The sequence below is a fragment of the Pithys albifrons genome, chromosome 4 (assembly GCF_047495875.1).
Source record: "Pithys albifrons albifrons isolate INPA30051 chromosome 4, PitAlb_v1, whole genome shotgun sequence".
Lineage (NCBI taxonomy): Eukaryota > Metazoa > Chordata > Aves > Passeriformes > Thamnophilidae > Pithys > Pithys albifrons.
The window spans coordinates 14,689,357-14,715,304 of NC_092461.1; the positions used below are offsets into that span (position 1 = coordinate 14,689,357).

General features: G+C 39.2%; 1 long non-coding RNA gene across 2 annotated transcripts in view; it reads right to left on the reverse strand.

The window, feature by feature from the left end:
- The window catches only part of LOC139670849 (uncharacterized), a 103,417-nt gene that overhangs the window by 11,309 nt on the left and 66,160 nt on the right, over window positions 1–25,948 (reverse strand). The window contains exon 1 of one of the 2 annotated variants that reach the window (XR_011697586.1): window positions 19,893–19,968. The exons of the other annotated variant lie outside the window; for it this stretch is intronic. This is a non-coding gene — a long non-coding RNA (uncharacterized lncRNA). Of the gene's footprint in view, window positions 1–19,892; window positions 19,969–25,948 lie in introns of those variants that run through there. 2 annotated transcript variants of the gene reach the window in all.

The window sequence follows — 25,948 nt, forward strand, 5'->3', positions numbered from 1 at the left end:
GATATGCACAAAAAAAATAAAGGTTTTTCACCACTACGTAATTTAAGACTAGCCTGTGTACAATTTTCCTCCTTATCTTGACAGACAATGCTCTAATAAACATGCAATTACTAATATAAGTGAAATACATTTTTCTTCAAAAGACAGTCATATTATATTTACTCACAAATATGCTAAATTTTTTCAGTCTGTTTCAGCAATTCTACAGTCTAAAGTGTTAAGGATTCAACGCAAATAAGCAATTGCTATTTAGAGATAACATTTTTTGACGGTGGTAGACTTGTCATCCCTTTTCAAGGGCTGTAATGATAGTAAAGTTGTAATTACAATTTGAAAAAATGCTGCAGTCATATTCAGTGTTCTTGTGATTCCAAAAAGCACAGCTGTCTCACCTGACTATGGGGTGTGTGTGTGTGTGTGTGGTGTGTGTGTGTGTGTGTGATTCCTTTGGTCCCTTAAGTCAGTATCTGAAGCACTGTCCTTTATGTACTGTTAATCAGCCCTTTCAACCAGTGGAATGTGAATTCAGAGCATTAAATTTCCTTTAGGAATTCCCCACTGGCATAAGTGAGTGCACGAATCACCCAGTAGGGTCTTATCCAGGAGGTACTGTGCACCTGTAATTTCTATTCCCTTCATTGGACCTGGGGGAGGTGTTCAATAGTTCACTCAAAGCTGCAGCATACTTAAAAGATCCACCTAATTTTTTGTCTAGTCAAAGATGGCTGTACTTTAAAATAATAGGAATCTCAGCACATTGTGCTGAACTGGTTTAATTTTCATGGTCCCAGTCTCAAATATTGTTCCAAATTCTTCTAGGAACAACACACTAGCATCCAAGTATGTTCATGTTTCAACATGGCATGGGAACCAAAATATCACCTTGGACACCTTGTGCGCAAAATATCACTTGGACACTCTTGGCCTTAAGTAGAATCTCTGATTTCACATAATTGAAATTGTCTAATGGAAAAAAAAATTAGCTCCCCTTCTGTCAGACATTCATAGATGAAGGTAGGAGACAGATTTATTCAAGAGGAAGGATTCCCCTTAATTCATTTTTTTATCCAGAAATCTCCCTTCAGTTTCCTCAGCAAAAAGTAAGGCTACTCAAGGTGGAATCCAGGTAATTTGGATTGATCCAAGATCTCTATTCTACAACAATTATCTTCTTTCTCACCTTCTTTCAGCTCAGTATTTTGTTCTAAAGAGTCCTTTGACAAAAATTCCTCCTCCAGCTTAGCACTTTGTACAGCTACCTACACTTTCTTACCACTATTGCAGTCTAGACTCCAAGGTCTCATCTGTGAGTTTTCTGGTGACTAGCGTTATTCCTTTTTTCTCTTTTGCATCTGAAAGACAGGAAAACTCACATTCCAGTCATCATCTTACATGATTTACTGTTGATCAAAGTGTTTTCATTAAAACCAAGCATGATAACACTACCATATGCATGGAAGGGCCAGAAACACCTGCTGGCAGAAACATTTTAACAGTCATTTCAATAGCATGATTATGGAAAGCTTGCAGTAAAAGCAAACCATACAAACATAAATTATGTAGAAAACCATGCCAATTCACAGTGCTGCTTTACTCCTTCCACTTGCATGGGAAATTCTGTTCCATTTTGAAATATTGGCCTGAGGCCTCACAGGATGAGGCAAGAATATCCTCAGCAAGAGGCAGGGGAGGGAGCTCAGTGGAGGCAATATATGAAAAAATTAGTTTACTGAGTCTACTAAGCAAAGATTTTTTCAGCAAACTATAATTCAGCAGCAACTAAGCAAGCTATGACAGGAACAAATGAACATCTTGATAAGCATGCAAAATTTGCTTCTGAAAAGCATGTATATATAAAGCTTTTCAGTGAAGTAGCTGTGATGGCTCATCATGGATATGATGAGTAATGCTAATATTACTGTGAAAAACAAATGAAAAGCACAATGGAACTGTTCAGACAGCATGACCCGCCCCCCCAAACGTAATAGTTACAGTTTGATAAAATCATATTTTTAAAAGTTTGCTTTATTTCATGGACAATGGCAGACTTTACCACCTCTGCCATCTGCAATAATCTTGCTTTAGACTGGCACATCTATGAATGAGGATGCATGATCCAGATCAATTATAGTTTGCTAGAGCCTGATATATAAACCTGCTGACTGAAACCTGGCCACTTCAACTGGCAACACTTGAAGCATTTCGTTAATAAGAAGCATGAATCATACCCACAATTTATGCAATTCCCAACAGCCCCCAGGATGCATTCTTATGAATGTCAAGCTAGGCAATGTGTGTTGCATCATACTAATAGTCTTTGGTGAGGGATCTGGGCCTCTTTATACCGGGTACCCTGAAAAGTGGTGATGACAAAACATATTCTGAACAAAAAACAGCACTTATTCGGTAAACATGCAGATAGTTTATGCCTGGAAGTAACCCCCACTGTTATTCTTTCCCCTCTCTCCTGCATTTCCTACAACGTATAGTACAAGGATTCACTTTATTTAATTTACTATGTGAGTTACTAATTAGAAGATGTTCTTCAGCTAACTAAGAAGAGGCTGAAACAGCTTTTATAGTTAATTGCATACACTTAGGCAAGTCACAGAGAAAGCCATACACTCATTTTCATCTGCTTCCTTTAGATTTTCAGGGCTATGTTAATTTAATAGTCAAAAAAATAAATTAGATACATACAGAACATTACTCACTGTTTTGCTTCTCTAACGGGTTGCCCTTGGTATCAAGGACACTAAGAAGGACAAGGTAGTCTTGATATGGCACTATTGTTTCATGGGCCATGGCACTATAAAAGCAGTAGTGTCTTCTAACTGATCACTGGTAGTACATCTTTCCAATTGCAGTTTTGAAAATGGGATTGATGACAGCAGGGATGATTTAAGTTAACTTTTAGCACAATTTACAGAGAAAAGGTTGACTAGAAATTATTTAAGGTGTAGAAGGCAAAACTCAATCAGAAAGTTTCATTTTCTTGCTATTTGTTTTGACAGCTGTGGCTCAGATTTCTAGTTTGGGTTGCTTATCATGTTTCTTTGTCCTTCTAACTTTGCTGTCACTAATACCTTTATGATCCAAAAATATTTACTTGGTTGATGATATTTTTTCCATGTAAGAACAAACATCTGGACAGACTCTCATCTGACTTCTGTAAAAAAGTAGATATGAAAATGAATGTTACTTTTGTGATGCAGATTAGGCTCTGCATCTATCACAATATATCTGAAATGGAAACAAACTGTGCTCTTGCTGGAGATCCAGTAGCTTGATGTCTTAGTTCAGCAGGAGGGACCAGTTAACACTGTGTGGGGGTGATCAAAGCTGTGTGTTCTACCCCCTCTATTCATTTCCCAAGGACAATGGACCATTAGCAGCAGCTGTCCAGGGAGTCATTAGCACCCTCACACCCAGCCTGAGGGGACATGGCTGCTAATGGGCCATCAACAGTTCAGGGATACCCCATGACTCCCAGAGTTAATCACCCATTGTGTGAGTCCCTGCCCAGGGGGAGGGACTGGGTGCTGTCTGAGGGTACAAAAGTGGTGGGTGAGAAGACCTTTGGAACTCCTTGTCGGATCCAGAGGAGCAGCAGGACCTCAACAGTAGGCGATCACTGCTCTCGACCAGACTACAACTGCCACTCTTGACCAGACCACAGCCCTCCCCTGCACCAACAGGTTTTTCACTTCCTTTTGCTTTGGACTTGGGGGAACCACATGGGTCTCAGCACAAGGGCAAACAAACCCCTTTGGGTTTGTGCCCCAGGACACTGGGTTATACTGCTGGGTTTTGTGAGTTGAAAGCAATTTCTCTTTGTGTCAGTCTATTTATTGTAATATTATTATTAAATTTTAGCTCTGACTTATAATCTCTCTCATGGTTAGTTCATTTCCCCTGTTGGTTTGCCTTTAAACCAGCACACTTGACTATTAAAAACTGCAAGTAGTGCAGTATTTTTTTTTGGTTGGTTTTGGTTTTGTGGGGTTTTGAGGGGTGTGGTTTTCTTTGAAATATTAACTCTGCTTACACAGCCAGGTAATTTAAATTCATTGACTCTCTCCCTGAGCGAGTTCTAAAACATCAAAACTAAATTCAGACGTATGATCTTTCACAGGAAACTGTGACACATAGTAACTGATGCCCCAATTTGAATGACTGGTAACCAGAAATACAAGACACAAAAATAAATGAACCTGCTACTGCCAACTTGCTCTGAACTGAAGCTGAAGGTACAGCTCAGTCACACAGAAGCTCTCAGGCAGCAAAATTCCCCATGAGTGGATGTTTTCTGGGTCCTCTCTGGGATGTTCAACCCAATAGCTCTGGTGCCTTTACAAGCTCTCAGCTATTACTTTTCACCCTCCCACCACAGCTGGCTTCCCCACACAACAAACCATCTGTCCTTGAATTCCTTTTTCTTCGAATATATTCCTATCCCAGAAGCCCTTTGTTGAAGGCTGGACAGACATATAGTCCCCATACTAAAATGACAAAAGGTCCAAGCCTGAAGGACTTGAACCATCTAAAAATTGTTTTTATTTATTTTTTGCAAGGCACAGGGATTTCAGTATGCTATCTGTTGTTTTCCTTGGTCTCAGTTCTCATGTATCAGTTTGCCAATTACACATTTTATAAAGTAGTTTCGATACAATTTAGAGGTAAAATTCTTCCCTGTCCAGAGCTACATAATTGTTAAAAAGAAAAAAAGAAGTTAGGATGAAGAAAGGCATGAAAATCAAATATGATGCCTCAGATTTGAACACAGGAGTTTGTTCCTCCTTTCTCCCTTGCTTGCTGTCTTTCACTTTAATGTAGGAAAAAATGGACATTCACAACACAGAAGGGAATGACAAAAATGAATTGGATGCTGTAATTTTAATTCCATTTAACTAAATTGCTGTATGTTTAACATTTTTATCTTTTATTCATGAAATATCAATTAACTTTAAGTTCTTCAATTATTTTAACAACTTAAAATAGTTCAATTTTCAAAATTTAATAAAATAAGTTATTTTCTTCTAGGAAAATACCCTGGGATTACCTAATGCTATATTTATATATAAAGCAAGTATAATACAAAATACTGTTATAATTTTAGTAATTCAGTTATGAAAGGAATGAGAGATGCATTAAAAACTACTTAAACAATTCTTTGTAATTCTTGCATTCTGTTATAATTTTGGTATCCCATCTGGGTGAAAATAACTCATGTTCTCTATAAGAGGCCAAGATACAACCTCGGCTTGCTTTGGAGGTTTTTTTTTGAAACCTGAAGTTTGAGCCAGTATTCCTAAGAGAAATAATGGACATTGTAAAAATTTTAGTCATAGTAAGGAGAGAGAGCAGGTTGTTTTAAACCTCCATAGACTATGGTGGGTTTGTAGGTCCAATAGGAACTCTACTACTTATTTTGTAAAAACTGGAAATGGAGAACTAAGAGGGAAACAGCCACATGTAATAGCAAAACCAATAGTACATGTGTACAGTGTCACAGAGACAGAGCTGAAAACAGCATAAGAGACATAGCAACATGGCTGTACCTTGTGAGAGAAAGGAACAAGGCAGTTGCCTTGTTGATGCAGTAGGCTGTGTTTCTAAGCAAAATCACCAGAGAGGAAACAAGTAATTTCAAACAGGAGTTTGGGCATAAGTTATATAGTTATGCCAACTTGTTAAAAATTGTGCAAGAGATCCAGGCAGATCCTATTCTCCTTCTTAAAAGGGGATGTCTTGAGCCTTGGGTGAGACCTCTACCTCTGACATAAAGACCACAGACTTTCACTTATGAGAAAGTGAGATGGCGAATATTAATTGCTTTGGCCTCCAGGGACATAATATTAGTTTGAACAATAGATAATAAGACATATGAAATGTATGGATAAAAACACCTCTGTGGTGTCTGCTCCCAGCTCATAAACATAGCATCAATGAGCCTGAATTTAAGTAAGTAGCCTTCACCCAAGCTCTCACCCCCATTATGCACTAGGTAAATCACCAAAGTCTCTAATGCAGACAACACAGCAATCTTTTCATTACCCCTTCTAACAGCACCATATAGGCATTGACCAGGAGATGTGATAGAATCCTGTTGGATCTCCTATCTCACGGTCTCCATGGAACAAACCAGCAGTTACTGGCATGACCCTGACAATATTAACCCTGTAATATTAATTATCCTACCTAGTCGAATTGAATGCCAAAAGTAGTCATGGTTAAGAGAAATACAACACATTTTCCACAATTAGGCTAACAAAATGACACACAACATGAAGTCTTTAGCAGCCTTAGCCTCTAGCATTTTCAGCTTTGAATGTAGAAATATTATTTACTCCAGTAAGTTGATGTGGAAGCAAGAACTATCCCAACACTCCGGAAACTCCAGCCCCAGCAACCCTAGGTCTCGCCTCTCAAAAACATGTCTGGATTTAACTGAAAGCAACTGCACTGTTCATTTGACTTCTTTACATTGTTTCAGCCCAAGGTGATGCTGCCTGGGCTAGAAGAGAAACAATTTTTTTCCCATGCAATTCAAGGGGAAAGAGATGAAGCAAACTCCTCAAATATCTGTTATTGCAGATGTGTAATCTGCGTGCATTTAAAATAAATTAATTGTTTTTCACAATTTAAAAAAGCCCTTTAGGCTATTAAAAGCCATCTGCACAGTTCCTTGACTCCAGATGCTATTAATGTAAGCAAACAAGTTTAAGTGGTTCATCTTTACATAAAGGATGCACGTAGCTTTCTGGAATTCAGCTCATCATTGACACTACATGTGAGCTCCTGATTAGTTAGTCAGTGGGATAAGACTGGTGAATAAAGCTTCATTAGCTGCTTTGACTCTATGGCAGTTAATTACTCTGAAAGAGTTTGTGTGTGGAAAAACAGAACAGGGCAAGCAAAGCACTCACAGTGGAGATTTTCATCCCATTATTATACTTTGTTGGTGTTGCTTTGTATATCAAACCAGAATGACTGTAATGTCACTTCTGAGAAAGTCAAGGGCATATCAGGATGGAGTCACTGAACATATGCATAACCAGAATCTGAACAATCTCACAGGGATAAGTACATAAAAACCGTCAAAAATTTCTCTCCAGACTGTGAGATATAGTATATTATTTCATTATTTTTCTTAGGAGAGAAACTTCACAACAGACGATCAGATTAAAACAACCCACTATGAATTTAAAAAAAATAAATACATCTATGGCATGAGACAAGCTCTTCAAGAAGTGACACAATTAATTGCAAATTGAAATGAATGTCACAGGGAAGCTCCTCACACTCTAAAGACATGTAGAAGGGTTATGCTGAGTTTATAGTTGACTCATGCTCAAAGTGATACACAATGCATGCCTCTGGATACAATATAACTTGTACAAAGTACACCTACAGGTAAAAGTTGCCACATACATTAAGCTTCAACAGCAAAATTAGTTGTGCCATTTACACTGTGTTACAGGCTGCCAATAGTCTTGTAATAATTATCCGTACAGCATTTCACTTAATTGTCCTGTCACTTGCAAAAGGTGACATCCACACAGCAGGAGAAATCCTCCTTCAAGAAATATAACAAAGCAGTCAGAGGCATAAATTTAAATGCATATGCAATATAGGGATGGGGAGGAAAAACCTTACTTGCTACATGAATATCTATGATTTTTATATCACAAGATCCTACTTGAACATTTCACTGGATTCAAAGGGTTAAAAAAAGAACAGTTTTCCTTGTTTTTATTATTAATGACACATTGTACTGAATATGTATCTTGGCTAGAGATCCCTTAGCTTTCCTCTGCAAGGAAAGCATTAATTCCACAAAAACAGAGAAAGTTCTCATTGCATGTGGTAAGAAAGATCAGAACATGTTGTCCTTCCAAATCATAAAAGTATCTGTCCTAGTTCAGCAAGCTGGGATCAGTTTATCACTGTGGGGGTGTGACCAAAGCTGTGTATTCCAAACCCTCTGTGATTTCTCATGAACTGTTAACAATGGACCATTTGCAGCAGTGGCCCGCAGCGCACCTGACCCCTCAGGCTACAAGCTGGGTGTTAAAGAAGCCTGTGAGATAGGAGCTGTGATAACTCCCCTCCAGGAAGTCATTAGCACCTCCACACCCAGTCTGAGGGGTTATGTCTGCTAATGGGCCGTTAACAATTCCAAAATTACCCCATGACTCACAGAGTTAGATCACCCATTGTGGAAGTTCCTGCCCTGAGGAAGGCAGTGAGCATTCCCACCTGAACCTGAGCGTATATAATTTTGGGGTTTGAGGACTTCTGGGACCACTTGTCAGATCCAGAGGAGGATCAGAACCTTCACAGAAGGAGACCACCACTGTCAACTAGACTGTGGCCATCATTTGCACCAACGGGTTTTTTCATTTCCTCTTACTTTCGACTCAGGAGAACCATGTGGGTCTCAGCACAGGGGCCAGCAAACACCATTCTGTTTGTGCTCCAGGGTGCTGGGTTATACTTCTGGGTTTTGTGGGTTAAAACCAATCTCTCTTTGTGCCATTGCATTTGTTGTAGTAGTTTTATTAAATTGTAACTCTGATTTATAATCTCTTTTGTGTTGGGTTCATCTCTCCTGCAAGTTTACCTTTAAACCAGCAAAGTGTGGGGGTGACAGTGTTTGTGTGGATCTCTTAAGGTCTAAGGTGATTGATGAATGCATCTTTAAGGACCAGAGAGGCACCTGTAGAATGTGAATGCCTTGTAACCAGTAGAATCTTTCCATGTACATTAGGTGAACTACTGGCATGTTATATGTAGGAGTAGATAAAAGTGAAGCTGTTACTAAAAATAAAGTCCTTTGTCTTCAGTGAGCCTTCTGATCACACTGCAGCCTGAGAGTCTGCCTTCTTGACCGCTGCTAAGATAATCTACATTACCCCAGAAAAGGGTGACCCCAATCAATGGTGACCCCGACGGACCAAGGAGGTTGCTGCCTCCTCCAAAGTTTCCTGACACCAAGTCCACCACTGTCACTGGAGTCCATGAGACACATGTCTATGTTTTAATAAAGAGATGCTCTCCAAATGCAGTTATAGAGGTGAATATATTCAAGAGCATTAGAGGCACAATAGTGCGCAGTCAGTTTACCTAGTTATGCAGTGGCACCACTAATAATGGACCATCTTTGCCTGCCCTAAAACAGATAGGAATTATTCCTACTGTTCAAAAATGTCCTGAAACATCTCAGAAGCCCTTCACAGTAAACCAGCACTCATCTCATCTTCTACGAAAGCATCAAACTGCACATGGCAGCTATCCTTACCTAGTCCTGCAGCTGGTGTCAGCTCTCCATACAAAACTTTCAATTTCTTCTTAATTTCCCACAGGTAAAAAAAAAATAACATGACTGAGAAGAGAAAATTTCTCTATTTGTTCAACAGCTCCCACTCCCTATACATTACCCACTCCCTTCTCAAGCATCCATTTTATCTCAGAACACCACAGTGGGGCAGAAAAGTGATTTGCTGAAAATCAAAAAAACCTTGCAAAAGAGTCAGGAACTGACTGTGGGTCCCCTGACTCCCAATTTAATACCTTGCTTACAGATACCCTTCTTTCTGTGTAGAAGTAAAGAGACATACTTGGCGCTAAACTTAAATTGTGATGTGGATTAAAAGAAATATGCCTTCCCCACTCCACACATAATAGTCCTCTATTAGCAACTCTACAACTGAGGCAGTAAACGTACTTTCCCATTGTTTCATATGCAACACATGAAATTGATTTCCTATGCTCCCTGGATCTAGAAGTGAGTTGCTTAACTGGCTCTCTTGTCTATGTTCAAGGCATTCTTTCATAATAAATTAAAAGAAATCCAGGATGTTCAGAGTGACTGAAGAAGAATTGTGTGGCAGCACACAAATCAGCAAGAAGGTTCTCCCAGAACAACTTGTTAGCAACTGAGGCGACATTTGTAGGAAGATGTCTGTGACAGTGTTCTTTCTGAAAGCAAGATAACTCTTAACTATTTGCTAGAGTTTTCTCCTCCCCTGCTAAGTAAAGCATCAATTAGATCAGCACCATTTAGAGTTGCACAGTTCGACATTTTAATCCTCTGAAGGCTGCTCTTGTGCCTCCCCTGCATACTTGCATAAGAATTACAGGTTGCTTGTCAGCTTGAACAATCATTTTTCTGTTTAAAGAAAAAAAAAGAACCAACACAGAAAAGAAGAAAAAGAAAGGTTTCGTTATGCAATATATAGAAATTGTTCTGGAGGTAGTGAGGAAGGATAAGTTTATCCTCCCAAATCATCCTGAATCTGAATTATATCTGATCAGAATGAACACCCTAGGCAATGTCATAACATGGTCTTTCTGTAATCTTTCCTGTAGCTGATCCTGTTAGTTTATTTGGTAAGTGACTTAAAAGTGAGACGCTGTGGTCTCACAGGGAAGGTCTGACTACAAAAAAAAACCCTGTTCCCAAAAAGAGCCACTGAAAGATGCTCAGCAACCTGTGTGAGAGTGAGCACCCAGGGAAAAACAAGATTCTCAGAACTTCCCAAGGCTCTGAGCTCCCTTATATTTCTCCACCATAGTTAGGTCAGAAAGACTGTACTTAAAGGCATTGAAGACATTATTGTAGAAATATTAGGTTTTTTTTTTCAATTTTATGATTTCAGGGCACAACACATTCATATCTTGTTTAGATACTCATAGATGTTCCCAGTGGAATACTGGCCTATACAGCTACATTATGGTTTGCATGGCCTGTTAGTTCCTCTCCAAGCCCTTTTTACATCAGATAAAACTGTTTACAGATGGAAACAGTCAAAGATGAAAATTATGATGGAATTCTCAATTGTGCTGCAGACATTACTGGGGCTACAACCAAGCATCAACTGATGCTTGATAAATTTTGGGGTTTGAGGGACACACCAAATACCCAGTACATTCCGAATGCACATTCACCTACTGAAAAAGAAGGGAATTTTCCTTGGAGAATGTTTATTCACTTTTTCTGCTAGCTTTCTAAAGGCTTCTGAATTTTAGCAAGATCTTAAGTCATCGGCTGAACCAAGGGGCCAGAAAATCCCCATGGAAAGAACAGACATACAGCCTGCACAACTTGAATCAGAGTTCTGAGGCAAAAAAAAAAAAAAAAAGAAAATACAGATTTTTACAGCAGTTTTAAAACACCTACCTAAATGCAAAGCTGTAGTAAAGCAGGTCACAGCAATGTGCATGCTAATAAGAATCCTGTTGTGCTATCACAGGGTTCAGGAGGAATAATGAAAAGCATTTACTGTTCCCATTTCTATCCCTTCACAGCATGTGATTATAGTCCAACTTTTTTTTTAATAGACTTAGAAGAATGCAAATGGTCTTTTTAATTGTTCATGAGATATCATTAAATTTTCCTTTTACACTTAGAGTTCATTCTTTTAATCAGCTGTTTGGTCCCTTCCAGACAAATGTAGAAGGCTGCGTAGTTTTCTTTATTTTTTGACTTTAATAGAAAACCAAACTTCAAAGTGAAATTATTAGAGTTTTTTTTTTAAAGCATACACTTTGGGTGTTAATTAGCATTTAAAAATGGACTTTTGTTATCAAAGCTAAACTATCTGACCTCTGCTTTATATATTCATTGTGAATTCAGATGCTCCTGAAAGAGACTGATTTATGATAAATTATTAATATTTTTTCCACCTTCGCTTTGCTGCCTACAAACCACCACCATGGATCAAGACTTGAAAAACCTAGGAGAATTAAAGACCCTATTCCCAGGAGCAATGGATACATTTCAATAGACAAGGTGGTACGAACACCACCTTTTTTCTTCCTTTTCTGGGGAGTAGGGCTCTTCTCAAACGTTTTTAAGAGAGGAAAACAATACTCAAAGTCAACTTTAAAACTGTACCTGTACAAGTGTTCTGTTTAAGCATAAATGTTTGCAGGAACTAGCAGGAAGATTATTGACAAATATAACAAAATTCATATTGACGATAAGCGATACCAGCTTTACGAAGGCTCTGCCCAAACATTCATCATATTCTGAAATGACAGGAGAGGCAACTGTCCTAGGTATGGTGGCCAGGAGCAGTTTATCAATGTGTGGTTGTAACCAAGACTGTGTATTCTACACTCTCTATATCATTTTCCATGAACTCTTAATAATGGACCATTTGCAGCATATGCCCAGGGCACACCTGACACCTTAGGCTACAAGCTGGGTGTTAGAGAACTCTGTGAGATAGGAAGCACTCCTGTCTTCACACCAATGACTCAGCTGTGATAACTCCCCTCTGGGAAGTCATAAGCACCTTCACACCCAGCCCAAGGGGGCATATCTGTTAATGGGCCATCAAGGAGTCCAAAAAACCCCCATGACTCACAGAATAAATCCCCTATTGTGAAACTCCTCACCCTGGGGGAAGTACTGGGCATTGCCACCTGAACCTAAGCATATGTACTCTTGGGTTTGGGGACTTCTGGGATCACTCAGAGGAGGACCAGAACCTCAACAGGACTGCGACTGCCACTCTTGACCAGACTGCGACCATCATCCTCACCAATGGGTTTTTCTTTCCTTTTACTTTGGAGTCAGGAAGACCACGCAATGCTCAGCACAGGGGCTAACAAGCACCCTTCTGTTTGTGCCCTAGGGTGCTGGGTTATACATCTGGATTTTGTGGGTTAAAACCAATTTTTTTCTCTGTATCATGGTATTTATTGCAATATTTTAACTAAATCGTAACTCTGACTTGTAATTTATTTTTAGTTGGGTTCATTTCTCCTGCCAGTTTACCTTTAAACCAGCACAGCAGCATGTCTCCAAATCCAGGCAACAGCTAAAAGTACCTGTCAGTTTAAATGGAAAGGTCATGAATACTACAAAAAGAAAACAAATATTTAACTCCAGTGGCACAAGCAAGGCCTCTGTAAGTGTTTGTCTGTTTTCAGTGATTGGATTAGACTGTCAAGGGACTTCATTTTATATGCAGTTTCAGTCTTGGAAATACAGGCCTTGTGGCCTTATCCCAGTTCTTCCTTGTGGATATCATAAAGCACAGCACAATTAAAAGGCCTAGAAAAGAGCTGAATTGTGTTTTGGTGTTGTCAATATGCAGGAGCCCTTGCAAAACAACTAGCCATGCACTATCTGCTGAAAACCAATCTGTTTAGCCTCAAAGATAAATGAAAGCTGAATTAGCTAAGCTAGACACCACTGCCAGTGTGATGATACATATTTTTTTATTTAACCTTTCTTCTCTACTTCTTGATGTTGTTGTTGGGGTGAAGGGGAGGAGGGGATTTTTTGGGGTTTTGTGTTGGTTGGTTTGGTGTTTTTTTGTTGTTATTTAGTTTGTTGGTTTGTTGTTCAGTTTTGGTTTGTTTTGGGTTTCGTTTTTTTCACTTATTTTTAGAAGTTTTTTCCAAAACTATTTTGAAGATTTCCACAAGTCTTGCTGTTTAGAACCTTAAATCATTCCTCACTTTTAGGAGTTTATGAATGCTGGCATGTTTGTGTGCCAGTATTTTTTCTTCTCTTTCAAAGTTAATTAAGTTTTTTTTAAGAGTTCAGGAGTGGATTGAAATAGTAATAGAGATAATATCCATGCTGATCAATCTCTACTGGTACGTTAAACATTTAGCAGGAATCTTCTGATTGCTTCCATAGAGACAGGTGGACAGAGGGATGACATTACAAGTTAAATCCCAAAACACTGATGTGACCTGTGATTAAGTCATGTTCAGTAACATAGACAGGCATCTACAGGTATGCCTCACAGGGTCCTTGAAGACACCAGGTGTGCAGGAACATATTGCTATCAGTGAATATCAAGTACCTCATTATAGCCTGAAACAGAAATAGAATTTAATCACGTGAGGATTATTTTAAAAATACAGTTTCTGCTGGGAGAAAAGTAGAAGGGTGTAAACTACAGACCATTGCAGTTATATGTCTACTGAGCTGACATTGTCAGTAATTCTGCAGACAAATGAATCAGACACATACTAATTTCTTTTTCTTCTCTATATTTCTCATTTTGACACATTTTTATCATGCAACAAAGCAAATGCGGGTTCCAACAATAGTATGCCAATTATCAAAATTCTTGTTGATAAATTGAACTTGCAAGCCCAACCCAGAAAGATTCACTTAAATTAGTTACATTGTATGAAATAAGACAAAATGTATCAGTATGTCTGTTTCTACAGCCTTTTGTGCATAAACATTATGTTAAAGGGGGCACTATAATACAGGAAGTATCAGGCAAGTTCCTACAGGGTTCATAAGTACAAAAAAATCTTCCTTACAGTATTGATAAAATGTCTGTCCATTTCTATGAGGAAATGGACAGACTGTATATATCAAATGCCTGTATATATCAAATCCCGTTATTTTTGGCACTATAGACTACCCAAGGTGTTTCATAGAAACTGTTCATTTGTGTTCTACCTGTGAGTTCAGATATCTTAAATCCTGTTACGTAGGGCAGCAGAAATTTATAAACTGTTCAGGATTACATTTCCTGACTACCACTGCCACAGAAATGTTTCTAATACAGTCCCCTCCTCCCTTCAACAGGCCATAAATGCAAAACTGGTAGCAGAAATAGTTTCCCACATTGACATTTTACTCTCACTGCAAAGCCACAGGCTCCAAGTTAGCTTATACCTTCCAGCAAAGGACAGCTTTGACTCAACTGTGGGATACAGGAGCCATTCTGAGCTCTGCTGACCACAGCATTGTCCTGTCCAAGCCTCATCCCACAATGGGATGACGCTAAAATACACCCTTCCTCCTCAAACTGTTTCTGTGTCATGGAAAGACAGAAGCATATTGAAGAGCATTGCACAATCAATCAGGTCAGGAAATCTCAACATGTTGAAGTTTTTGTATTGCAATGAGGAACTTCTATCTTTCAACATCAGACACACACAAACCTTTCATGTGATATTTCTAGTGTGTCTATTACAGCATCCAGAGTACATGCTGCAGGCAGCAAAATTACAGCTCAACCCTTCAGACACTAATTTATAGAATGATTTCTGAACTCTTGCCTTGGTAAAAGCAGGATGCATTTTCCTCAGCAGTCCTACTGTGTTTGCTAATATGAACAACAACCTGCTCGGAGAGACACCTGTAGTTGCATTTTCACTTATGCTTCAATTAGGAGACTGACAAAACATAGAGCTTTTTGTATGTGGAGTACATAATCTGAAATCAGCTTCAAATATCTTAATATTCACACTTGGTTAACCTTTGAGAGACTCTGTTTTCAGTATCACAAAATCCAAAACCCAGACCATATGCTGAGAATATAATATCTTCCCAGTAATCTCTTGTTTCAATGTCTCTAAGCTCATGTAGTCATGAGCCCATTAGTCATTAATTGCATATTTTATAATTAAATGGGACATATTGGCAGATAGCAAAATCTGAATTAAGACAGCCTATAATTACTACTACAACAAAACCACAGAACTCATCAGAAAACCATGCAAAGAGACAGGCTGTTCAAACTACTCAATAACTAAGACTTTTAATAGTGATTTGGTAATTCAGATAAGAAACAATGACTAAAACTTTAGCAATTGTTACTTGGACAGGAATGAATATTTCATGATGCATCATGTTACCATTAAAAGAGAAAGCAAAGGTTTTGTTAAATTATTTTTCGTTTTCTAGGTTTGAAACCAAATTACTTTGGAGGAAACCATCCCTTGCATTATACTATTACCTACTAATGTTACGGGATAGATAACATTTTCCAGCTCAGTAACACCTCCTAGCACAACATCATCACCTTCAAATCTTCCTGCCTCTTTATGGTATTATTGTTTTACCTGGATACACTTTAAGCTTCTTACTCTCTCACTATTTGTATAATGCCTCCCAGCATGAGGTTACAGGCTTGACTTGGATTTCCAGGTATTACCACAACAGCAGCAAAGCTTATTTGACCTTCTATCTCTACTTATCCCTTCCTATGCTCAAGTCCTACCATGGACAGGTACATATTCCCACTCATTTTACAGACAAAGCACTACAAAGGAAACTTATTTGAAGGAGAGAGCAAGACAAAAAGAGACTACCTGACTTTCAGATATGCAAGACTGCCACAGCACTAACATACTTCTCTTGAAGACTCAGCTCTCACCCGTATGCTTTGTCCTCATTGATACAAACAGACCTTCAGTACCTGACTCAGGGTTTTGCTGTGATTCAGCACCCTTGGGAATTAGAAAAGACAGATGCCAGAGGGTGTGCATGAGTGGGAAACAGTACAACCCAAATAAAACTCAACACAAAGACAGAAAGTTTTCATCAGATGACAGACAGAAGAGAGATTTCATGAACAGTACAGCACCAAACGGACATATTAAAACTCTATATTTAATAGGCCAGTTCCCAGGTAAAAGTATGCTAGGAAAAGCTAAGGCTAAATGAGTTAAAATAAGCTGGCAGACAGTGATGACCTGTAGGTAGAATTATTAATAAAAAAGTTCATTTATAATTGACACCTCAAGTAGCTAGAGTCATAACCATTCCTGGTAGGGATGACCATTTGGATAATGTTCTATTAGACTTGCTGAAAAAAGTCTTTAAAACGGTAAAAATCAATAGGAAAGAGGAAGAAAAAAACCCAAATTGTCTCCACTATGACTTTAACAAGTCATAACAATCCTCTCCTGTACTCAGCCTGCTGTTCCCCAAAGACCACAACTATCCAAAGAATGCACAGGCATTATTACATGAGTAATACTCTAACTACAGTGTCAGTCCTTTATATGTACTGAATTGCACACAAGATTTTTTACATTGTTTTCAAGCAGGAAAATTATGGTACAGAGTAGACTTGAAGTTTCTCATGACCAAAATTTGTAAATGGCAGAGGGATACCAATGAAAACCAATTTTTACACTCAGTTATTTGTCATAAGAGAGCCAGTTTTTGAGATATGGCATAAATTGTCAGTAAGTGAGAGAAACAGTAGAAAATTCATTTGGGCTGCTTGGAGAAAAAAAAAACAACAAAAAACCAGCAACACTTCTCACTGGTCTTTAAGAACTTTTCTATTTGAACAGATAGGGATTTAGAATTAGATTATGCAGATATGTTGAAAGACAGACTGCTCTGTACAGATTTAATTTGTGAGAGACTAAGCTAGTTTCAAGTGAACTACATTGAGTAGGAAGTTGTTGCATGGATTTTCCTGCGTATCCTGGAAAAGGTTGCATAAGGACCACACTAGGAAAATAATTAGAACAGTCTGAATGAAAGACTTTGGGGGTTGCTTTCTTGCTGCTGTGCATGGAGAACACCCTTCCCTACACACAACAGAAAGAAGACCCAGTTCCGTAAGTGAAGTTGAAGCAAGTTATGCTTTGGCTCACGTCTGCCAAGGATCCAGGCACTAGTAAGGCATTTGTAAATGGGAGACCTTGTATTTCAGGCTTAGATTAGCTTTCAGGGTCCAAAAGCTTTCCTTCCTGAAAGGATGTTATGACTGCTGTTTAGACTCAGAATTGTCTTTCCTTTTCCTCCATGAAAGATCCCTGAGAAAAACAGCTCCATGTTAACTGGATCAGACAGTGCTCTCCATCCAAAACTTGACTTTCCCACTTCTCATCATTCTTGAAGGAAACTGGACTTGAACCAGCTCACTATGAGAAAGAAACTGAGCATCCTCTATGCACGGCAGCAATCTAAACATACAGTTGTTTTGCAAGATGATCTATCATACGCATTTTCTCACTGAAATCCATTTTATAAGCAAGTTGTAAACACAAGTGAGTGTTGTAAGTAATTCTTATCTGTCAGTGTGTTTTAGGTGTCATTAAAACTAAATCATTTCAGAAGTCTGACAGAGTAACACTTCAAAAGGTTCCCACCACCAATTATTCTAATAAATCTTATTATTGTTGTATCCCATTTTAATACTGGAAGGAAAAACTGAATTTCCAGGCAACTCTGATCTATAGTAAAGTTTGGTTCTCTGAAGGCTCCAATCCATTCAAAGGTCCCTGGAAGGTAATTCTGACTTTTCTGAAGAATTAAAGTTTTTGTAGGTGCTCTCAGAGCAAAGCTAGCAATTAAGCAAATTTCTTCTGGTCTTATCAGGGCTTTTTTTTCATCTTAGTTAACTTAAAAAGCAGTCTAATACTTTTTTCACACATCCTCCCCAACCATTGCAATACAATATAATTCAGCTTTTTCAGTCTCCAGCAATCTAGCCTCACAATCATTGCATTTAAAGAATCCCATTGCTAGCAACTAAACTTTTGAAAGCAAGCAAACAATGCAAGTGTTTTGATCTTTCACATCAATCTGATCTTGCTGCATTTCAAGGACAAAGGTGGCTCAGATCTGAGTTCAAGTGAATCCTTCCTTGCCTTTAAAGTTTGGAGTAAAAAAATCCAGAGGTAAATGCCACTAGAAATTTTCTACCATGTTTTCAACCATGAATTATTAGTGATGAAGTACACTAGGCATTAGATCTAAACCAAACATGAATGCAATTCTGTTGAAAGAAGGAGAACATGATACAACTTAGGACAACTATCTATTTTTAGTCTAGATTTATGAAACTTATGGGAAGATAGGCAGTACTTGGCCTGGTATAAAGCTATACTATACATTCAACTAAAGAAAAAATAAAGACTAATTTTACTCGGTAATTGTTATTGACTCCAATTCAGCATTTTGAGTCACATGGTTGAGATATTTGGGGTGTTTTTAACTGATAACTGTAAGCACTCAGATAGATTTATTGTAACATCAGGCCACAAACTCAGATTTATTTTTGTGAATAGGTGATTTCACAAGTCGTTAATTTCTCAATACTGTGAAGAAATTGTAGAGAACTGAAACCATTTCAGAGGTAATTTTTGTGACACAATCCCTCCCAATGTGGATAAATCTTATACAACAACATGGTACTGTCATATGAGTAAGACTATAACAAATGTAACATACAATACACCCAGATTATTCGTATTAGTATTTTTTTCAGCTCTCATAGATGAGAAAAGCAAATAATAATAGTAAGTGTTGCTGGAAGAGTGTTTGGCCTGTGTAAATGGATAACACTCATTGACTTCAGTGGAGTCTTGCAATTTACATCAAAAGATCACTTCAGATGATTTTGACCTCTCAGCTACATTCCTAATGAGAAGGAAATTGTGTGAAACATGACAAAGCTTTCATTAAACAACAACAAGAAAAAAAATGTACCTGAAAACTAAAGTGCATACAATGGGCTAAACAGGAGGTTAAAAGCAATCACAACTTTTCTCATGTTTTGCTCATAAGTAACTTCTCGAGAACTTTAAGTAAGTTTCTGTATAGATTGTGCAATTTTTGAACAGGATCTTTTTTTCTCTGTAGATTCAGCATCTTTTAATGGGATCTGGAAACATTCAGGATCTCTAATGCATTTTCTTACAGTTGGCTTAATTTCAGTCTTGTTCATAAAACCTCTCATTTTCATGGGACAGATGAGCAAGATAAATCATTACAAATAAATTCATAATGTTCTTCACAGTGTAGTCTCATAAGTTACTATATTCCATGGCCAGAAATAAGAAAGTGGTTATCTTTAAAATATCAGCACTAGGTATCCCCCACAAGCAGTTATCTTAGTAAAAGCAGAACTATTTTTAGTTACATTAGATTTGCAACAATTCATATTCTCAAGGATTTTTAGTCTGGGAAAAATAAAAAAAGCACTGATCTAGAAACAGCAGCTGGGTTACAGTGACACATAGACCATAAAGAACAACTCTATCATAGTGTTGTTCTCAGCTCTACTGTCTGGTGGCAGTTCCGCTATGCAGTGGGAGTGGGGGGATTTGGCCACCATACCCATGCATCATACCCACTGAAGGCTGTTACGCACCTGTGTGTCCTGAGGACTTCACTGTTTCCATCCAAACTCACTTGGCTCTGGCAGATGGACCTTAGGAGTTAAAGGGTGGGGCCAGTTTCGCGCATGCTGTGCCTCACCTAAAAAATCCACTGCGTAGGCTTGAAGGACACACCTATGTTGGTAGAGCCCTTCGCAAATCTTCATCCACGAAGCCTAGCCATGCATGCATACATATCACAAGAACCCTATTTGCAGGTGGAATGCAGATAGACACACCACCAACTGGGAGAGATCCTTCCGTCCTCTTTCTTTGGCTCTCTTTGGTTTCTTGAGGAAGATGGAGTTTGTGATAAACTGGATCCTTCACACCTACTCAGATTTTTGCCTCTACCACCACCTTCCCCTAAAGTCTTGTGTAACAGGATTACAATAGCTAGCTAAAATACATGAGTTTTACAACAGCAAATGCTAGCTTGCCACTTTGAGCTCTCGTGTAACCAACACGGGGGCTGCATGTCTCCCTGGGTCATGCAGCATTCTGCCTTGGCATGCAGCCCAAGAGGCTGAGCAATTGAGACAGGTGTGAACCTCAGAGAACTAGGCAGCTAACTAGTGCAGTGACAGAAATGCCTTCCAAAATGCTCAGCAGCAGGTTTTCAGCTAGGAGCACTCACGTAATTTTCCTACACAAATAAATTAATAAATTACATAAATTTTTTACAACACTGGATTTGTTTATTTTCAACAAAACCCTGATTGTTTTTTTAACACAGAAAATTTTGTTCCCTGGTTAGCTCTATTTACTTCACTGTATCCTATCTGTCCTCTCTGATGTCTATTTATTCCCCTGGGTTGCTTTTATTTGTGTGCCTAGTAGAATAACGCATTACTCTTAACTGGGAGATGCAGGAGGCATTGTAATGTGAACAAGTAATTACTATTATGAACATTTAATCCTGAATAGGATGAGACTTGTCTAATACACACAGCCATATCTTAATCCCTGTACAAGAAGACATGTGTCTTATTTTGGGAAATAATTTGAAAAAAGAACAAACTAGAGCTATAGTACTCCAGAAAAATTCCTTCTGACTAGATGTGGAGTCACTTAACAAGTGGAGCATCAGCAGTAAGCCACCATAATTGCACATCAATTCCTTCAGGGAGCTGCAACAGTGGGCTACATTTTACAGAGTGAGCCAGGGACTGAGGATGACAGCAATGCAGGCATAGGCAGTGTCCTCATCGACAAGGAGCACAGTACTGTGACATGCTGAACACAGAGCACAGAGGTGCTCTGAGCAGTGACACTAAGCAGGATCATCCAAGAATCCAGATCACAGAGCCAGCCTATAGGGATGTGACAGGCCTGAGGTCAAGCCAGGCAGGCAATAAATCAGATCAAGTCAGGATCAGCAAAGTCCATGGACAGCCACAGGGACAGCTGCAACGTAATCAAGGCAAAGGATCAAGGGCAAGGGCCTGGTTGAGCATAAACAAAACCCCCGAGTAAGACAGGAGTTAGGGGTAAGGCAGCTACCATCCTGGTCTCACACAGTTTTTCTCCACAGTAACACAGCTACACTGCATCAGACCTAGCCTTGAGCACAAGAGGCTAAACTCTGAGAGCCCTGAGAAGCTGTGCAGTTTTCCATGTCTGTAGAAAGTGAATGCTCCCACACTTTTGTGCTCTCAGCATCACTGAGGGAAACCACTTACCAGGAGAGACACCTGTTCAGATTGGTCACTGAAAGCATTTTGGAGCCCTGTGTATATCTGTAGAGATGATTTAACCCATCTCCAGGAAGATGAGCAGTGTAGCAAAATATACTTTAAGGTTTTTTTTTATTTTATTTTAAATTCTTTTCCCTCTGTTTTCATTAAACTGCACATGGTTTTCTAATATGCTCTGATGCCATAGTGTTGCAGTTTTTGGATCCTAATGAAATTGTCTCTCTCCCTACCAACACAGAATTTGGGAGCTAATGTCCAACCCCCATGCCACTAGATAAGAAAACTGGGTGGCCAACTGCTTTGACTTCCAACTTGATTGCTGAGGAGGTGTGGGGTGAGGGAGAGGTTTCTCTGAAGGGGGAGGATGTCACTTTTTTGCTAGTTGCGGTGAGTGCAAACCAGGTGTTTGGAGGGAGCTGAGTTGCCCCAGTTTCGGCCAGCCATGATCCTAGCTCAGCTCTGGTGTTTTGTGCTGCTTGTCAGAGGGAGAGGACCTTGGATTTCCCTTTCCTGAGTCAGTTTTCTGTCTGCAGAGGAGTGAGTACCACCACTGCCATACTCTGTCCCCAGGTGATAGTCCCTGACTGGAGGACAAAGAGAACATTCTGCATTTGCCTGCCAGAGCATTCCACCCCATCCTTATTTGTGGCTTTCATCTCCCACGTGACTCATTTGGAGGAGTCAATACCTCACGCCTCACCTTTTCATCTTTGCTTTGTTGGAGGATTGTGACTTTGGGGCTAGCTGAGGTGTGGCAGTGACCCCTGCTGTCCATAAATACAGTTGCACCAAAAGGAGCAAAGACAAAAATTCAGTTTCATTTAAAGGGTTTGTTCTTTTTCTTTTTGGGGTACAGTGCAATTGCTTGTTCTGTCCTAGTTTTGGTTATATATATATTTGTAATTGAGAACTGGTATCCGTTGTTTCTGTATATTTTTTCTGATTAAAATTCCTAAATTTCAAAGCTGTGGTGATTCTTTGGGGAAGGCTCCTCTTTTCTGGTTCATATAAATATCTTAGTTTTCTTCTAAACTAAGACACATAGGATCAGCCATGGGCTCTAGAACATTATTTACAAGTGAGGTTATGAATCACAATGAAAGCACACCATCTTAGCACAAAAGCATTAACAAGATGTTCTAGTTCAGCAGGTGGGACCAGTTTATCACTGTGTGGGGGTGACCAAAGCGGTGTATTCTACACCATCTATTCATTTCCCAAGAACTGTTAACAATGGACCATTTGCAGCAGCTACCCAGGGCACACCTGACCCCTCAGGATGTGAAAGACACCTGTGAGATAAGAGCTGTGATAACTCCCTTCCAGCAAGTCGTTAGCACCTTCACACTCAGCCTGAGGGGGCGTGTCTGCTAATGGGCCAGCAACAATTCCAAAATACCCCATGACTCACAGAGTCAGATCACCCACTGTGTAACTCCCTGCCCTTCGGGAGGTACTGGGTACTCCCACTTGGACCTGTGGGTACGTAATCTGGGGGTTTGAAGACCTCAGGGGACCACTCGTTGTATCCAGAGGAGGACCAGAACCTCGACAGGAGGAGACCACCACTCTTTGGCAGACTGTGACCACCACTATTTGGCAGATTGCAGCCGTCATCTGCACTAGCAGGTTCTTCACTTTCTTTTGCTTTGGACTCAGGGGAACCATGTGGGTTTCAGCACAGGGGCCGACAAACACCCTTGTGTTTGTGCCCCAGGGTGCTGGGTTATACGTCTGGGTATTGTGGGTTAAAACCAATTTCTCTTTGTGTCATTGCATGTATTGTAATATTGTTATTAAATTGTAACTGACTTATAATCTCTTTTGTGTTGGGTTCATTTCTCCTGCTGTTTTACCTTTAAACCAGCACACAAGAGTAGTAAGATGGAAAAAAAATTGGAGCCAGGTACTTGACCGCAAGGTCAGGCCCTTTTGGAGGAGATGATGAACTTTCAGCCTTAAACTTAAAAAAAAAAGTTTGTTTGTTTTGGTAGCAAAGTTACCCTAGAGAGATTAAAAATACAGCAGACCACCATGTCTTGTGTAGAGAGCAGTAAACACCTGCACTTTTTTTGGTGCAGCTTCTGCCCATAAAATGTGCAGTTCAGAGTCTAACACAAAAATATCAGTCACACATCTACTTCCCAATTTCACTCTGATACTTTCAGTCTCCAGTATTCTTAGGCAAGAGAAAAGGAAAGAATTTATTGCAATTCTAATGAATAATTTATATGAAAATTTAATTTGATTTACAAGAAATGATTCTAAATAAATTACATTTACTAACAGAGGGAATATCATACATATGACACCTCCTGTGTTAGATCCCAGCCTAACTTAAATTCTACAAAATAAGGGAGCTGAGAAAGTAAGTGCTGAGGCTCTAAACTCACAGAATTCTATCCTGTTAGCAAAACTTTTTCAAAATCTGCACCTTGGTAGAACTGGCTGTGACCACCTGGGACTGCCCCACTGTGTCTCCACGTGTGACACTACCAGAAGTGCCCAGCTCCTTCAAGTGAAGTATTACCTGGGTCAGAAGGCAGGAGCTCAGCAGATTCATACTGTTGTCCTGCATGTGCTCAGCCTACTCAAGAGACCAGTGGGAGCACTTGGCCTGAAAGCACTTGGTAGAGCCAAGGTCACATCTAGTCAGGGAGAACTAATGTGGGGCTCAAGTACATCCCATTCTTACAAGTAAAACTCAATATTTAGTTCAGCTGCTGCTGTAGCAATCACATAAAAATATGGGATCCACAAAACTCCCAATCTGCTTTTGTTATTAAATTTTAAATGAGAAATCCAACCATAACCATTGTATTTAATTTGGATAGAACATAATATTTACACTGTTCAATAAAACAGTTGATTCCAATCAATTGCACTTGAGCTTTCTTCCTTTTAAAAGAAACAGATAATTCATCATAATCAGGTCATTGTGGAATTCAGTAAAGATGGAAAAAAGCATTGTCACCAGCAGTGAACGCTCCTAGGACATGAGAGGCTTTCGTACACCTAAACACGTTTGTGGGAAGCCATTTCTGACCATTCTACGACTCCAGGGGGACCGACACAGTGCAATGAGGCACAAGCAAGCAACATTGTGTAGCCCTGGGATAAATTTGGGTAGCCCTGTCCTGGTTCTGGCCAGGACAGGGCTATTTTTTTTGCAGTAGCCAGGCTGGGGCATGGCCAAGATCTACAGGTTATTTAATACCACCTCACCTCATTGCCAGAGGTGGGGGAAAGGGTCTGTCTTCCAGGAAGAAAGGGGTTTTTTGTCTGAACAGTTTCTTTTCTTATATCTTTTGTTATTAATATTGTTGCTGTTATTGCTTATTTTCTTATGTGATTGCTGTTTCCACTAAATTTTTATTTCACCCATTACCTTTTCCTTTTGTGCCTCCAATTCTCAATCCCACTGCAGCAAGAGGCAGAAGGAGAGAATGGGGGGACCAAGCAAGTGTCATGTGGTTTGGAGTTTCAGTGGGAACATGAAATGGCTGAGTAACATTCCTAAACCAAGACAGGCCCTAAGCAGAGAGGTAAGGAAAGTAGAGTTAAGATAATTAAAGGAACTTTCCCTTTCTATTGTTTCTAAGTGTTGAGAGAAGTGCGCTGATCTTCCCTGAAAGAATAAAAAATGTACAGCTGTCAAAATAAAGGCCATGTGATTCTGACAGAGAGAGAGAATAAGACAGCATGATAGAAGTTGGAAGGAACTGCAAAGAATAGGTCCAAGCTAGAGCTGACCTGCAAGTGACTGAAAAAAGACATTTCATCAGGTGTGAACAGAAGTCATGAGTATAAAAGGGAAACTGAATCAACAGAAGGTGATAGTCTTTTTTTTCCATATGTTCTTTTCTGATTGTTAAATTCTGCTGGGTTAGTTCCACAGAATTGAAACAAATAGATGTACTGAAGTCAAGGAATAATTCCTATAGGTGTCAATAAGATTTCCATCAAAGTTCAAAACAAATAAAGCCAAAGATTTGTAAAATCCCCTCAGTACAAGAATCTATATTTGAGTCACAAATGACAGGTGATGCCCTTGGGGTTTGGTTTACAAACCTGTGTAGCCCACTATCAAGTCTCCAACAATGGCTGTAAGAGAAACTTTGGTGCAAAAGTTATGAGAAGTAGGATAAACATAGTATGACTTGCCCTCTGATAATGTCTAAGCATCTGCCAAGAACCATCCTTTCATAAAAGCCTTGAAATAATCTCATATTAAGTTTATATCATCTGTATTTCAGACAATTCTGTTTCATTCATTCATTCATTCATTCATTCATTCATTCATTCATTCATTCATTCATTCATTCGTTGTCATTCCCTGCCTATCAAAACCA